The 16867-nt window shown below is 43.2% G+C and overlaps 1 protein-coding gene across 4 annotated transcripts in view; it reads right to left on the reverse strand.

The window, feature by feature from the left end:
* Window positions 1-15751, reverse strand: part of CILK1 (ciliogenesis associated kinase 1) — a 58396-nt gene extending 42645 nt beyond the window's left edge. For 2 of the 4 annotated variants that reach the window (XR_007462738.1, XR_007462737.1), the window contains exon 1: window positions 15466-15751. The gene's annotated coding sequence lies outside the window, so the exon portion shown is untranslated. Of the gene's footprint in view, window positions 1-10961; window positions 13485-15465 lie in introns of those variants that run through there. The other 2 variants (XM_049653806.1, XM_049653807.1) reach the window with 2 other exon arrangements.
* Window positions 15752-16867: the final 1116 nt, after the last annotated feature.

Raw genomic sequence — 16867 nt, forward strand, 5'->3', positions numbered from 1 at the left:
TCACCTTTAAAAAAATTTTTTTTAATTAATGTTTATTTTTGAGAGAGAGAATGCGAGCAGGGTAGGGGCAGAGAGAGAGGGAGACACAGAATCCGAAGCAGGCTCCAGGCTCTGAGCTGTCACCACAGAGCTCGACGCGGGGCTCAAACTCACGAACCACAAGATCATGACCTGAGCCGAAGTCAGACGCTCAATTGACTGAGCCACCCAGGCGCCTCTAGAATCACCTTTTAACAAATAACTGATGCCCAGGTCCCACCTCTAGGGAATGAGGTCGGGGGCGGGGGTGGGGGGGGAATGAGTTTCAGTAGTTAAGAAAGCTCTCCAGGTGATTCTAATGTGGAACTAGGCTGTGAAGTATAGGGTTAGGACATAAAGACCATGGAGGGCAGTAAAGGAAATGGCAGGAAATGCCTAGAAACTCAGGGTAGGACCCAGCAGAGAAGGGGTATATTTGTCATGCAGGAATTTGGTCTTTACTCTGCAGGGGGGAGCTCTCCAGGGCTTTCAAGCAGGGAAATGATTGGAGAAAGATCCCTCTGGAGAACAAACAGATGTTAGGATAGAGACACTAGAAGCATAGAGACTAGTTTGGAGGGTCTGCAGTAGTCCAGGTGATACCTGCTGAAGGCCTGAACGAAGGTCCCTGACTGGATGAATCTCAGATACAGGAGATACAGGTTTGGAGTAGGGAATGTGTGTTTGTGTTACTCAGACAAGGTGCAGAACTAATGGGTCTGTTTTCTAAGGTGTTGAATTTGATGTATGTACAAAACCTCTCACTGGAGATGCTCCATAGATAGCTACAAGCGGTTTTATTTTTTCCAAAGACAATGCATTATTGGAGCTCTTATTAGGAGCACAGCATTCAGACAAGGTTGATACATTGCACAACTCTAGATGACAAACTTTGAGAGATATTGAAGAACACAATCAAGGGCCTAAATAAACACACAAGAAGAGTAGTTGAAGAAAGAATACTTGAAGTGAAAGAGACTTAGGAAGCCATGATCATAGTTTCAAGTGTACAAAGGGGTATAAGAGAGAAGGATTAGTTACGCTATGTCTGGATCCATAGAACAGAACCATGGCCATTCTCTTGGCCTTCTAGTCTCTACTCTAGTGGATTATTTCCCATACTAAAAAAATGCAGTGGTATTATTCAAATTAGCATTACACAAGAAGCATCAGTCAACCCAAAGTCTATTCTGAGCACACCCCAGCAGGAACTGGTTAAATACATTTGAGATCAGTATTTTCAGTTCACCATTTTTGTGGTGGCCCAAATATGATGACTCATGTCATAATCTGAAACCGAACAAAACCCCACTGCTGCTCTGGGAAAACAACAGGGCAATGGACAATGCAGTAGAAAAAAGAAGGGAAAGACAGCAGATGCCATTGCTGATCTACCCAATAGCAATGTTCCCCTTCTTGCTTAATTTACAAAACCCTGATTTTATTCAGGATCCAACATAATCAGGGATGGCAGCCACCTACCACAGCCCCAGGGCATGAACTCTGATCAGTCTAAGCCAAGCAAAGCCATTCCACTTCTCACTAAAATTTGTTTAGGAATGGAACTATGGCTCCCACTTAGAAGATGGAAAGGAAAGTGAGCTGGTAAGGGAAACAGAAAGGCTTCTGAGAAGGAAAGATAAAGACAATTGACAAAGAGGCTGGCCTATGTTTCTGCCTTTAACATGGTTGCATAAAACTGTAATGTTTAGGGCTGAGACAGCCTTCTAGTGACTATGAAAAATCAGCTCTAAAGATGAGAATCCAATCTGCTGAGAATGGATAAAAAGAAAGAAAGAGGAGGCTGAGTCCATGATGATATGATCTCTGAAAATATCAGCTTTAGATTTCTTGTTATATGACCTAATTAAAGGTCTTTGTTGCTGAAGCCAATGTTAGATATTCTATTGAGTACAGCCAAAAGCATTCTGGATACAGTAGACTAAGGCTACCCTGACTTAAGAGGCCACATACAAAATTCTATCTATACAGAAGGTGGTAGATTAATCAATCAACAGTTTGAACTTCTGTGGCTAAGCATGGTTTTTAAGACTAAAAGAGGAATATAGCTGGAGACAAATTAGAAGAAGTAATTCTCTGCTAGCCTAAGGTTTATTTTCCATCGACCATGATCTGCTTCCATTCTGGAAGAACAAATGACTACAAATCTTGTGGTGAAACAAACATGACTGTCCAAATATGGCCCTGGGTGTCACTCAGAGTTGCCTGCACAACTAGCCAGCTGGGACTGAGGATTCTTCTCCCCAGGATTTATCCAAACCCAACTTCTCTTGGACCTTGAAGGTCCCTCCAACTTAGGCAGATGGCGCTCCCAGATAAATATTCTCTATAGCTGGTAACTAAACCTAGATTCTGTAAATCCTCTAATAAGGGCCCAATGGACAACACCGTTCTGATGCCCACGTGGGGCCCACTCTGGATGTTACCAATAGTGAAACTTACCGCATGGAACAACAGAGCTTAAGTGAAAGGCAACCAAGGAAATCCAAGAACTCTCAGTCTGAGTCTTAACAGGAAAGAAGTTTCAACATACTAATGACTGCTTGTATTGTACACTCCTCTTTGATGCTTGAGAGACAGCTACATCTACAGAGTCAGTTCTTGACAAAAATTAAGTGACAAAAAGACAACCATCAAATGTGTAAAATGCATATGTGAAATAAAAAGTTTGGTACTTCAGTGTATTTTATTAACTGAGTGTTTTGGAATGCTCATTTAGAACAAAAGCCACTATGCACTACTCTATGTTTTTAAACTGTAGCTAACTCAAGTTGACTCAACTCAGTATGAAAACAAATCATGGTCGTATCATTCTGGTTCCCCTCAAGCCCATCATGTCTGCTCCTCTCCACAACATAGTGTCTGTAAGTCATTCCATTGAGATCTCAGTACATAAGGAGAAGACAGTTTCTACTTTTGAGTTCTTTACAACTGGTAAAAATTTTACAATTTTTTACAACTTGATAAAAAGGAAAAGTACTGTCTTTTCCATGGTTGTGAGGTTTACCCACATTTATGTTGCACAACATAGAAATATATGAGATATATATTTTTATAGAAGTATACACATATTGGGGCCCCTGGGTGGCTCAGTTGGTTGAGTGTCCACCTCTTGGTTTCAGCGCAGGTCATGACCTCAGTGTTTGTGGGACTGAGCCCCACATTGGGGTCTGTGCTGGCAGCATGCAGCCTGCTTGGGATTCTCTCTCTGCCCCCCTCTCTCTCAAATAAATAAATGAAATTAAAAAAATAAACTTATTTATCGAAATAAATAAACTTAAGAAATAAAGAAGTATACAAATATTTCAGATATACAGGAATATCTGAAATATGCTGAAAAAGTTAAAGTAGCAACAAAATACCACACATGTGAAAAATTATGCACAAGGGACTATGCTCAGTTCTGAGACATAAGATCCAAAGAGCTGTGGGAGGAGGATCTGGCCTGTAGGACCTTCCCATGTAACTAGGAGGTGGAACGTACACAATGACCAGGAGACATGGAGGTTGGGGTAGGTTCCCAGGAGGAGTGTGGAGACAACAAGAATGCTATAGGTGCACAAGAAGTCACTTTGCGAACCACAGGTAAGGAATCTTAAGGCTTTGGGCGACCGATCTCTAAATAATGGCTAATTTCTCTTGTTGAGGACATGCCATTTACCCATATGCTGACAAAAAATAACCTTTAAAAATATATACAGGGGCCCCTGGGTGGCTCGGTCGGTTGGGCGTCCAACTTCGGCTCAGGTCATGTGAGTTCAAGCCCCGTGTCAGGCTCTGTGCTGACAGCTCAGAGCCTGGAGCCTCCTTAGGGTTCTGTGTCTCCCTCTCTCTCTGACCCTCCCCTGCTCATGCTCGCTCGCTCTCTCTCTCTCTCTCTCTCATAAATAAACTTAAAAAAGGTTAAAAAAAATATATATATATATATAAACTCTTCCTTATCAGCTGAATTAGTTTCCCATGGCTGTTGTAACAAACTACTATAATAGTACCCTGGTGGCTTAAAGCAACAGAAATTTATTCTCTTACAGTTCTGGATGTCAGAGTCTGAAACCAGTACTGGGCTTCTCAGTGGGCTGAGATCAAGGTGTAGGCACTTCCTTCAGAAGCTCTAGGGGAAATCCCTTCCTGGTTTCTTCCAGCTTCTGGTGGCTGCTGGTCTTCCTTGGCTGTGGATGCATCACTCCAGTCTGTGGTCATGTTGCCTTCTCATCTGGGTGGTGTCAAATCTCCCTCTGCTTCTTTAAGAACTTGTATTTGCATTTACGCCCACCCAGATCATTGAGGGTACCCCCCTCACCTCAAATTCCTTAATTTAATACACATCTGCAGTCTATTTTACCATATAAGGTAACATTCACAGACCTGATATCTTTGGGGGATCTTATTTAGTCTACTACTCTCCAACAAAAGTCTCCAAGCCTTTCAAACAATCATCTGAATTATGGAGCAGTGCTTTTCATTCATTCAAAGTTGAGTGTTTTAGGAATGGAATCAGAAATCTGTGCTTACTTACCCAACGAGTTCCTTTTTGAAATACAGAGAGGATTTCTCTTTAATTTTGCACAGTGGACAAGACTTGACAATTCTGACTGAAATCCCTGAATATATGACATTAGCATATGGTGATTCCCAAGTGTGGACCAGGGGTTGCCAACTAGCAGCCTGAGAACTGAATTCAGAGGTATGCTTTGAGGCTACATTTAAAAATGGGGGGGGGGGGCGGCCCTGGGCCGCTCAGTTGGTTAAGCGTCCGATTCTTGATTTTGGCTCAGGTCAGGATCTTGTGGTTGGTGGGTTTGAGCTCTGAGTCAGGCTTAGTGCTGACAGTAGTCTCTTTTTCTCTCTCTCCCCCTATCCTGTACTTTCGCTTTCTCTGTCTCTCTCAAAGTAAATAAACTTTGAAAATAAAAATAAAAATAGGAGCTCTACGGGCGCCTGGGGGCTCAATTGGTTAATGTCTGACCCTTGATTTTGGTTCAGATCTTGGATCCCAGGGTTGTGAGATTAAGCCCCACGTGGAGCTCCATGCTGGGGCTGGAGCCTGCTTGGGATTCACCTCCCCCCTTCTCTGCCCCTCCACACCTCATATGCATGCACTCTCTCTCTCTCTCTCAAAATAAATAAACATTAAAAAATAATAATAAAAATAGGAATTCTAATATAAAAATGAGATTTGGGGTTTCTCTGGAAAAACTGAAGAGCTAATAACACGGGATCCTTAGCCTTCTATGGTAATAAGTAGCTAGAGAAATGTCACCATCCTTTTAGACTTGACAAGGGTCCCCATGCTCATCACAGTCCCCATCTTGCCTGTTGTCCCTAAAATGGATACCACATAGATTGCCAATATTTTTAGTTGTCATATATTTTTGTACCTTCACACCACTCGGTTACTGGTAGAAAAATATTTCTCTGTTCCTGTACCTCTATTGAAAGAGACAAAGTAAAAACTATCCTGAACCACACGCGGCACCCCGCCCCCCCCCCCCCCCCCCCCCCCGCCCCGAACTGCCACTTTTAAAAAAAAACTGGAGAAGAAAAAAATGTTTTTTTTTTTTTTAAAAGAGAAGAGCAATTCCTTTCCTGTTTAACAAGCACATACCCAGCTTTCCTGAGTCTTCTACATTTCTTCCTCTGCCTCTGATGGAATTTGAATTCACAGCTCCCAGTACTGACTGCCGTACTAGTGAAAGGAATGCAGCCACGCATCTTTAACGTGGGAATCGACTAACCTGATGATGAGCAGTGCTCTAAATACTGCTCGGACTCCAAGAATTAACTTGGATAAAGCACTTGTAACTAAGCCACACTTAGCCTCCTAATATATCAATTAAGCCAAAAGGGCAGTAACAATAATAATTTAAATACTTAGCATGTGTATAGTACTATTATGAGTGCTTTACATATATTAATGCATTCAAATCTCACAACTCTATCCATAGACACTATTATTATTATCCCTATTTTACAGATAAGGAAACTGAGGCACAAGCAACTTGTCCATAGTACTATTACCATCATCCTCTCTCCCCCCAATTTTCTAGATCAGGAAACTGAGACATAAGTGACTTGTCCAAGGTTATGTAACTGGTAAGTGATAGAACTAAGATAGGAACCCAGGCTGACTGTACCAAACTCAAAAGTAAGGTTGCAGAAGATCTAAAGATCATGAAACCTTTTGAGGATCTGAGAATGGGAGGAATTAGAAGTACTTTGTAGCTCAAAGTCCAAATACAGAAACCAGTGATGTCGCCATGCTCTAGGTGGCCTCATTCTGCAATCAAACATCAGCGAACCCAGCAGGGACCTCCCCAGCACCAACTGTCTACAATGGAGGCAAAGTGGATGCAGATAAAGAGGGACTGGATCCCACTTTCAACTCAAATGCATCGTCACATAGACTCTGGGCTCACAGGCTTGTTGAATGCTTTTAAATAGCAAATGATGTAATAATGTTTGAATGTCTTCACCTGTCCTGCAGAATAATCACCTTCTCCTTGGGGTTTTGTGTCTTGTTTTTGTTTTTTTTTAAGGAAAGGTTTTTATTATTATTATTATTGAATGTATGTGTAGCTGTACTTATGTAATCTTTACAACAAACATGGGGCTTGAACTCATGACCCCCAAATCAAGAGTTAGATGCTCCACTAAGCCAGCCAGGCACTCCCTCCTTGGGTTTTTAAACCTGGTATCAGGAGTCATCCTTTGCTTTTATCATGGGACCCACCTGGGATAAGAAACCTGACCACTTAACCATCCTCACACCACTTAGTCAAAGTCACTGTTGTTGGGATCATTTAGTGCTCTATTTAAAAATCCTCTTTTTAATTCAAACAGAATAATTTTTCTGTGACTATGTCACATATTGTAGATTGCCCCAAACCATTATTCTGGCTAAAGCTGAGATGCCTTTGACACCCTCATTTTTTTGCAACACGTCCAGTCTTCTAATGAACACTAAACAGAAGTCTTTTTCCCATAACACTATTTGATGCAGGCCCAGTATCTTCTGAGTCTGATTTCTTGGTTTTCTTTTACAGAATACATAATAAAGGAGAAGAGTACACAAAGAGAATGGTGTATGAAGTATACATCATCTGTAAGACAGCTGTTTAATCACTTAGATTAGTGCTCTCAGTTAGGATTTCCTCCACCTCGTCCAGATCACATGGGTAGGGTCACAGGCACCAACCCTGTGACTTGGAGTACCTCTTGATCCTTGGGTTTACCTTCTGTGAAATCGGATGTTGAACTGACTCATGATGAAATGAGGTGGTTTTCCCTCTCTAATGATCAGTGATTCTGTGACTCTGTGTAAGGATTCAAGTTAGTTTTTGTCTTAGAAAAAAAAGGACTGGGGCACCTGAGTGGCTCAGTTGGTTGAGTGTCTGACTTTGGCTTAGGTCCTAACCTCACCTCTCGTGAGTTTAAGCCTCACATCGGGAGAGCCCTGTGTCAGGCTCTCTGCTGTCAGCATGGAGCCCGCTTTGGATCCTCTGTCTCCCTCGCTCTCTTTACCCCTCCCCCACTTGTGGTCTCTCTCTCTCTCTCTCTCTCTCTCTCTCTCAAAAATAAATAAACTTAAAAAAAATGACCAATGTTTCCATGTTTCCTGTCACCCACGTAAAAGCTAGCAAAGGGAAGGTAGTAGACCAGAGGGACCCTGCATGCTACATGACATCTCTTTCAGAAGACAGTGCTCTACTGACTCAGCCAGGCCCCCCAAATCAGAATCTACTCCTTTCCTTCCCTCTCAGTCCAGCTCAAACAGCACCTCAAGAGCCTCCTGTCCCAACCTGCAACAAGAGACACAGCTAATGGCTCTTTCCCCCAGCTACAACAGCATCCTGTCCCCACCTCATTGCTAGCCTCTCCCTGGGATCTGTGACATGCAAGCCTGCCCTCTGCATCAGCTGGGACACTCACCATGCTTCCTTCATCTCTGTGGCCTCACACCTCACATTCCACTTGCATACAGTAGGTACTCATTATTTGACTGGTCAAAAGTTTAATTTTAGTCTTTGCTATTTATTTCCTGTACCACCCTTGGTAAGTATCTCCAAACATAGTGCTATTTCTTCATGTGCAAATTAATGATAATCAAATTGACCTGACCACAAATGCTGTGAAATTCTGAAATGGAGAATAGTAAATACCATGGAAAGGCTAAGGCAGGGCTTTCCCACCACAATGCTGGAATCACTGCTTCTCAGAGAATCACAGAAAGGCCCCCTCAGTGTCATCAGATCAGGCCTTCGGCCTTTGGGAAAGGCTGTACTCCACTAACACAGACATGCAGTCTTATTTTGCTTTCAGAGTTCCAGCAAATCTCTGAAACAAATGTTATGGTTTCTCTGGTTAGGTGACATTGGGGAAAACCTTCCTGCAATCCGCCCCAATTCCCTCCCTCCCTCCAGCTTCAATCCTCAGCGGAGGCCAAGAACATCTGCTTGTGGCCAGCAGCTCATACCATGTACCCTGCTCATTCACAGCCTGGAAAACAATATAGGTGCAGGGACAATAGTAGTCCATTCTTTATTCTTAAACTTTGAGAGTCATTGAATTGATGTAATAATTACTATTTTTTTTCTTTTAAGAAAGAAGACAGAAAACGGTACACAAACTTGGCCTTGTCTGGCAGTTGTGGTTTACCAGCCATGTTAAATTCAGACCCCTCCGAGCAGCTTTTCTCCCTCAGCCTTAATCATTTTACACCAAAACTTTCTATCCTCAGAGGAAAACAGAATTACGTGCAAAATCATTAAATGGCCCTTCTCATGGCACTTTGGAATTCCATTTTACCTCATCCTTCAGGTAATTAATTACACATTGTATTGATATTCAAACGTGTCATAACTTCACAAGAGTTAATGTTGTCAATTTACTTTAAAAGGGTACTAAAAATAGTACATTTGTGTTTATATTTTTCTTTCTGGGGCCTAATCTTTCTGCTCATATTCATTTTAGCAAAAATGTCTTCTAAGTACTTTGCCTCTTGGAATAGTGCTTTTTTCTGCATTGGGGACAGCAGCCAGAAGACCAAAAGAGCCTTCTTTACGTGGAATCCGCCTTGCCTTTACCTCAACAAAGGAATGCATTAAAGATGCTTTTGGCTACTGCATCACCTGGAGTGAAGGGAGAAGAAAATCAGCTACCTGGTGTATCTCTGCTATTCCCCAGGAACTATTCCAGTCTCGCCCTCCGTCTCCTCCTTCAATCCCACTTCTGAGCAAAAAACTTCTCACGCACCAGGGTCCTTAACACCACGAGTAGGATCCATGACTTCCCATTGCTTCTCCTAGGGTACCAAAGGGCGCCCCTGCCCTGAACCAAAAAAAGTCTTCAGTCACTTGTAGGTTACTTTCAAACTGGGACAAGTCGTTGTGTGTGGCTCATGCAGACCGTGAAGAACTGAAGGAAGAGTGAAATGTTGAAGAGCTGGAGGAAGAATCACTGTACCCTGACTCGTGTGACACTGTGGATGAGCTGGGGGATGGTCCCCAAAGCTTAATCAAGAAGGCCATCGAGGGTGGCGATAGTCGGGCCCCAGCTGCCTGCCTGATTGCCACCTCAGGATGGAAGGGTGGGCGAGGTAGGGTGAGGAGCAGATGGGGGCAGTGAACGAGAACAAGTCACATATGTCAGGTATTGTGCAGATATTACAGCACCTTTAACTCAGGAGCTGACCTCAGTCCACAGAAGATGCTACGCTGTCATACACAACAAACCAATCAGTAACACAGATTAAAGAGGTAAAGGCTTAATATAAAAATAAAATAGAGCAGGGGTCAGCAAACGTTTTCTGTGAAGGGCTGGTAAATATTTTAGGCGTTGAGGGCTGTCTCTGCCACAACCACTCAACTCTGCCCAGGTAGCACCAAAGCGGTCACAGACAATACGTAAATGAATGGGCTGTGTTCTAGTAAAGTCTATTTAAAAAAATAGGCAGCAGACAGACTATGACTACAAGGCACAGCTTCTCTATCCCTGAAACAGGAAATCTGCACATAAACATTTTAAGTACTCTCCCCAATAACGCCTCGAGTACCCTTGGATTACAGGGTGGCTCACACAAATTGTGTTCATCCTGAGAATATAAGCGCTTTTTTTTTTAATTAAAAAAATTTTTTTTAAATATAATTTATTGTCAGATTGGTTTCCATACAACACCCAGTGCTCATCCCAACAAGTGCCCTCCTCAAGGCCCATCACCCACTTTCCCCTCTCCCCCACCCCCCATCAACCCTCAGTTTGTTCTCTGTATTTAAGAGTCTCTTATGGTTTGCTCCCTCCCTCTCTGTTTGTAACTTTATTTTTCCCCTTCCCCTCCCCCATGGTCTTCTGTTAAGTTTCTCAAGATCCACATATCCGAGAATATAAGCACTTTGTGGGCAGAAGTTTTATTATGTTCATAACTACATGCCCAGCACCTAGACGTGTACCTGGCATGCAGCTGGCACAAACAGCTGCTCACAACAAACATTTGTTGAATGAATAAATTAATGAAATGAGCACATGATGGGTCTGTAAAGGGTAATTGTGACTATTGGTGATTTTCCTATACCACCAACCCCACGTCCACGGCTGTCCCATCCCCTTGTGCCCCTCCTTCTTTGAAAAATTGGACAATAACATGGGGGCCAGGGCATGAAAATTATGAATCCTCCTAAAAATTTTTACACAAATTTGAGAAAACATTTGCTTTTTAACAGCTAAGATAACACGTAGAAATATGTTATCTTTATTTTCTCAGTTTTGCCTATGTTAAATCAAAATTTAATAAATTGGCTTTCAGAGCAAAGGCAGTGTCCAAGAGGCCAAAATCATTAATTATTACTTATTATTATTATTACTCATGCAGTGAGTAACTTTCACAATATTGTCAAATAGTAGTGGGACGTTATACCATAATACTTTACCTTCTGGCTCTGGGCCATTATCTTTCATAGTAACCATGAGGGCAGTCACATGTTATCAGCACTTCCTCACAGGTCGTATTACACCTACAAGGTAAAATATGACTCACATTGATCTTTCCTCAGAAATATGGGGCTCTCACAAGTTCCTGGCCATCACTGCACATTTATCAAGTGGCTACTCACAGCCCCAGGTGTGGGGGAAAACATATCAAAGGAAATGTGAGGTACCGTCATGGTCCTTTCACTTAAAAAAATTGAGTTAAGGTGACAAACTTAAAATTCAGGAAAAATTTAAAGTAAGATAATATATAACCCAATACTAATTACTATAGATTGAATGCTAAGATCATAGACACAGCTTAAGGTTGAGGGAAATTTAGACTACAGAATTAGATTTTCTTTTTCCTATATGGGACCTTAATGATTATGCAATACTCTCACTTTACCAATGAGATCTTGAGACCTCATTACTACGAATAGAATCTTGGTTATCTTCAGAGTAGCATACTTTTATAACTTTTTTTTTCACCTTCATTTTAGAGAGAGAGAGAGAGTGAGCAGGGGACAGGGACAAAGGGAAAGAGAGAGAATCTACAGCAGGCTCCATGCTCACTGCAGAGCCTGATGTGGGGCTTGATCCCACAACCATGGGATCATGACATAAGCCAAAATTGAGTCGGATGCTCAACTGACTGACTCATCCAGGTGCTCCAGACTAGCATACTTTTTAATGTGTGAATATAAGAAGTGTTTTAAGAATTTATTAATGATATATCAAATGCTCCCCATTTCCCCTTTTGTAGAAAGTATATATTGTTAATCCTGAACCACATATTTAAAAAAAGGAGGCAGACTTCCAAAGATGTAGTTTCTTCAAACTCTGAGACAACCTCACAGGTCAACACACATAGGGTTTGATTCCACCTGCACAGGTGAGCCCCACCACAAGCACTCTTTCTATGAAGGTTCCCGACTTACAAAGCAGCGAGTCAGGCACTTACTCACTGTGCAAGGACATTTCAGTTTCCCTGCAAGGAAATCAGGAATGGAAGCTTTCCGCTTGGACTGAGTAATTCCCTAGGATCAGATGAATAGTAGTATTTTCCCAGCATCACACAGCACCTCACCAGGAGCAGAGGGATTGAGCGTGAATGCCCACATCAACTTTCCTTACCATCTTGAGAAGACCTGTGTTTCTTCTTTCATTTCTTTGGCTGCAAGTAAAGACATTTCTGATTTCTTCCTGCCATAAACACACAGCATTTGAATGCAATTCGCCCCACAAAATAGTTTGCTTTACCCAACTGTTTTTATAAGGTAACTTTCTAGAACACCTGTGTATTGATAAGAAAGTCAGAACTGTTTCAAGGTGAGCACAGTCACAACCTATGATACAGTTGCACCGTACCCCCAAACAACACGTGTGTGTGTGTCAGTCATCCTGTGCACACCTCTGTGCATAATCCCAGCCAACCACATCAACCACATCTGAGGTCCTTCTAATTCTCTACTCATAGGGCCCCTCTCAGGATGCTGTGGTTGGCAAAGCCTGCCAATGAGAGAATTTACAGTTCAGTGAGACCCTACTCACAGGCTGAGGGGTCAACATCCACAGAAGGGTCACTGTACCCAGAATTCTGCCAAGAAAGCACCATGCAAGCAGTCCTGCCGTAAATAGAGACACTCACACATACCCCACATACAGAAACAAAGAAGGGCTAGATACACTCCAACTCAGCAAGGTCCTGCAAAATGAAACGGAGGCGCTTTCCGCAAGAGACGCTGTGAGAGAAAAACAAACAAACAAACGAGAAGGCAGTAGTGTTCCTGGCAAGGTTCAGATGGAAAAACAGCAACAGATCCCAGAAGCAGAGCTGCAGCCAGGGATAACCTCAGCTCAAGCCATGTTAAGTAAGGGCAGGATAACACTCACGGAGGATTCACCGCGTGGTCGCCGTGTCCTCTGAGCCATGACTTGTAGTCTACTACAAGCCAGTCAACAAATACCTACCAAATAGGTGCTACATGTTCAGGCCCCTTTGAGTCACTGTGAGGGATGGGCAGATTTTAGTTAAGTGTATGTCAGGCACTGTTGAGGCACCGTAGGGCATCTTTGCACCACCACATGCTGGGGAAGGCATTTCCCCTTTCAAATGCTAGGAGTATCCCACAAGGCCACGTGAGTAATAAGTGGAGTCAGGCCCTGACCTCAATTCTGCCTGACTCCAAAGCCCGGGACACCACATCACCACGCATAAACTATGGCTTCTGCCCTAAAGAGGCTTAAAATAACCTAAACCAATTAGAGATCAATACAGCCAATATAATGAAGAATTAACAAACAAGAATCTTAAGACTTTAAAGAAAGAGAAGAGGAGTGAGTAGCTAGAGAAGACATTAGGTAAGAAGGAGAGCTGGTCTCCTCCTCAGAGGGTGGGTAAGATTTGCATGGGAGAGTGGGGAGGAGGGAGGAAGTTTCTAGGAGAACAGTGTGAGCCTTGACACTGCAGTGGGAATGAGCCTGGCCCCCTTAGCAGGGCAGCAAGACCAAACTGCATAGAGCACATGGATCTACAGTGAACTGAAAATAGGATTTAGATAGGAGGGGTGAGGCCTGATTATGAAAGCCTTGAAAAATCAGGCAAATTATTTGAGATAGCAAATGGAGAGGAACTGAAGGTTGCAAGGCAAGGAGAGAGTCGAAGTGATAGTTAAAAAAAATTAGATGGACAGCAAATGCTGAAGAGACCAGAAAGGGGAACATCTCATTCATTCATTCATTGGTTTATTCAGCAAACATTTACTGAGGACTTACTAAGAGCCAGGCTTGCTTGGACTGCCAGTTAAGTGACTGCTCCAGTCTGCAGGAGAGGAAGGGTGAGGTTCTGGATAACAACATGGAGGGAGGGATCTGAACAAATCATATTTCAAAGGTCTTGGTGACTCATTGATACAGAGGCTGAAGGAAATGAAGGAAAAGATAAAGATAATTCCAAAGGTTCAAGACTGACATGATTTCCACCTTTACTGGGAACCTTAAAAAGTGCTACGAATAAAACAAACAATGAAAGTATAAAAAGAGCTTTGATGATGTTGAACAGTCAACAAAACTCCAAAAGACCTGTTCTTTATCCTGGCAACTCGTTTATGAATTGACTGTAGGTAAGAAATTTCAGTGAGAAAAACCACTTCTCTGGCTAAATGCTGAGTTCCCTTGGCAAGGAGCAGAGACCTCTGCCTCCTCAGACAGGCTCCATCAACCCTCCAACACATCCCTCCATCATCTAAAACGAAACTGATCTCATTAAGAAATGTGGCTGCCCACTCCTGACTTTGGAGGAGGGCAAGGCAAAGTGGACAGAGGAAAACAAAAAGTGGGCAAGGTCACTGTAGGGGGCCATATATCTTACGGAGGGGGCAGTGGTACAGGATATCATTTTAAATAGAGGATCACAGCAATGCTTTCATTTCTATACCCACTTCCTAGTATTTTACAATTAGTGATCCTCAAATAGATAGGAAGGCATTAAAGATTCTTTACCAAATCACAGCGCTTTGTCCAGAAACTATTTCAAATGTGCATATTTATGCATACATTAACTCCTAGTACAGCTAGCATATGGTTCAGACACAAATTCTTCTTAATAATTTACATGTTGACTACACAAATTTCAAGCTCATTTTAATTGTACATTCAGCAAGAGTACAATTCACTGTTGGGGCACATCCTGAAAGCCTACTCACTGGAAAATGAGACATGAAAACTGTAGCTATCAAACTTCTATTGCTACAAAGAGTGTTACAGGCCAAAATAAAAAAAACAATACCTTGGAGAAATCTAGACTTGCATGCAAAATTCAAGGCAGTATTTTCTCAGCCTGGCCCAGCTTTAGCAAAAACAGATCTTTACTTAATTATAAGTAGAAATGAGTACTCTTTTCTGCAGAATGACGTTTTCAACTACTTTTATATTTAAAGTAAAAGCCCTCTATGTTAGTGTCAAAGTCAGACTTTAAAAGGTATATTCCAAAAGAAACGGTTGCTCTGGAAAATCCTTCAACATCACTCTCCTAATATCTACTCAGGTTAGTAATAAGAAATCAGAGCAGAAAGAAACCCGGTGAAAAATGGTTGCACATAAATGTGTGAAGATTCTGGCTCAGACCCCCTTGTGGGACAGCCACAGGCCTAGTCAGGAAAATTCCAACAGCAAGTCCCCCACATCCTACTAAAGAGGCTTAAAATCGGGCAAGGTCTTTTCTCTCTTTAACACCGAAAGGTAAACACCCATCAAAATCTTCCAGAGTCGGAGCAACCCGGAGTTTCCATGCCAAGAGGGAAAGAGCCACATGACCGCGGAGAGAAACTACAGCCCATTAGCCTCTCCCTCTCCTTCCAGCCCCTCGCGGAGGCCCCGGCGCCGGGGTCCCTCCGCAGTTCCACTCCTTCATCCCCAGTGACAGGTCGCCTAGCAGAAGCCCCCTAAATCCCCGGCCCCACTTACTGGCGCCGCGAACACAGGCGGGGGCCCGCCCCTGCGGTGAGCGCAGTTCCTCGGCGACTGGGGCGCAGCAGCCGGATCGGGAACTGGGGGTAGGGGCGATCCCTGCTAGGACAGCCCGAGCGGTCCGTATAGGGACGCCCGGGAGGTCCGGCGAGTCGAACGGGCCGCGCGGCGCATGGTGGAGCAGCAGGAACCCGGCCGCTCTCCAGCCTCCGGCTGGAAAACAAACAAAAGGCAGGGAGGCTTCTAGTGGGGACGACCGGCCGCTTTCCCTGGGAAAAGTTACCCTGCAGCTCCCCTCGCTGGCCCTGCGCGTCCCTGCACCGCCGCGTCCAGGCAGCCCGGGGGCGCCGAGGTGCCGCGCCGCGCTCCTCGCCGGGGCGGACCAAGCCCAGGGATCCCTGCGGTCCGCTGACCACCCGTGCGTCCCCCCCAGCTCCACACGCTCTCCTTGTTGCACGTCTGTGCATCAGGGATCAAGATTTAGAAACGAAGGCCGTGGACAGAGGTTCTGAGAACACTTCATTACAGGTAATCATGGTGAAAACGTTTGCCCGGTTTAAAAAAACATAACTGGGGATGCACGACATTGTGAATGAAATCAGTGCCACTGAAATGTACACTCCAAAATGGTTAAGATGGAAGATTGTGTTATACTTTACATCAATAAAAAATGTTTTGAAATAAAAACGCAACGGGTTGCTTGTTAGCATTCATTTGAACTTGGAGAGCTTTTATACGGTTAGCAACTTTACTTTGAAAGACTGGATTGTTATCCAGGTGGGAAACACTAGATATGATTCATACAACAATTGTATTCTGCGTGTAACTAGTTATATGTAATCTAACACACTTGTGTGTTAAACACAGTCACTTGTGTCATAAATTATATTGTAGACATTACCTTAAATCATCCATATAAAGGCTGGTTCTGACGCGACTTGAAAAAAGAAACTGCTTCAAGCCTTCTCCTCCCCCCTTCCCAATTTAAAGTTACATAATTGCCCCAAGACTTTACATTTTTTAGAACTAGTCGACTGCAGGAGGGAGCAACTTTAGTTGGAGGCATCAGAATCACCTGGCAGGCTTGTGAAAACAGATTGCTGGGCTCATCCCCAGAATTCTGGTGCTGATGCTGCTGGTCCAGGGAACCATACTGCCCTGAGCAACACAATTTTAATCAATACAGCAATAACCCATTTACACATTGTGGATCTTTCTCTGAGTTTTAAATTCTCCAGCTCATCTTCATATCAATTTTCTCTTTTTATGTTTGAATTCTAAGAACTCAAGGCATTTTTTTTTTTCCTAATAGAATCTATAACAAAGGTCTGAATCCCTCTCTCTTCTTCCTCCTATTGAAGAAAAACCCACAAGATACAAGACTTCCTATCCCAACTGG

This window comes from Panthera uncia, assembly GCF_023721935.1.
Source record: "Panthera uncia isolate 11264 chromosome B2 unlocalized genomic scaffold, Puncia_PCG_1.0 HiC_scaffold_24, whole genome shotgun sequence".
Classification (NCBI taxonomy): Eukaryota; Metazoa; Chordata; class Mammalia; order Carnivora; family Felidae; genus Panthera; species Panthera uncia.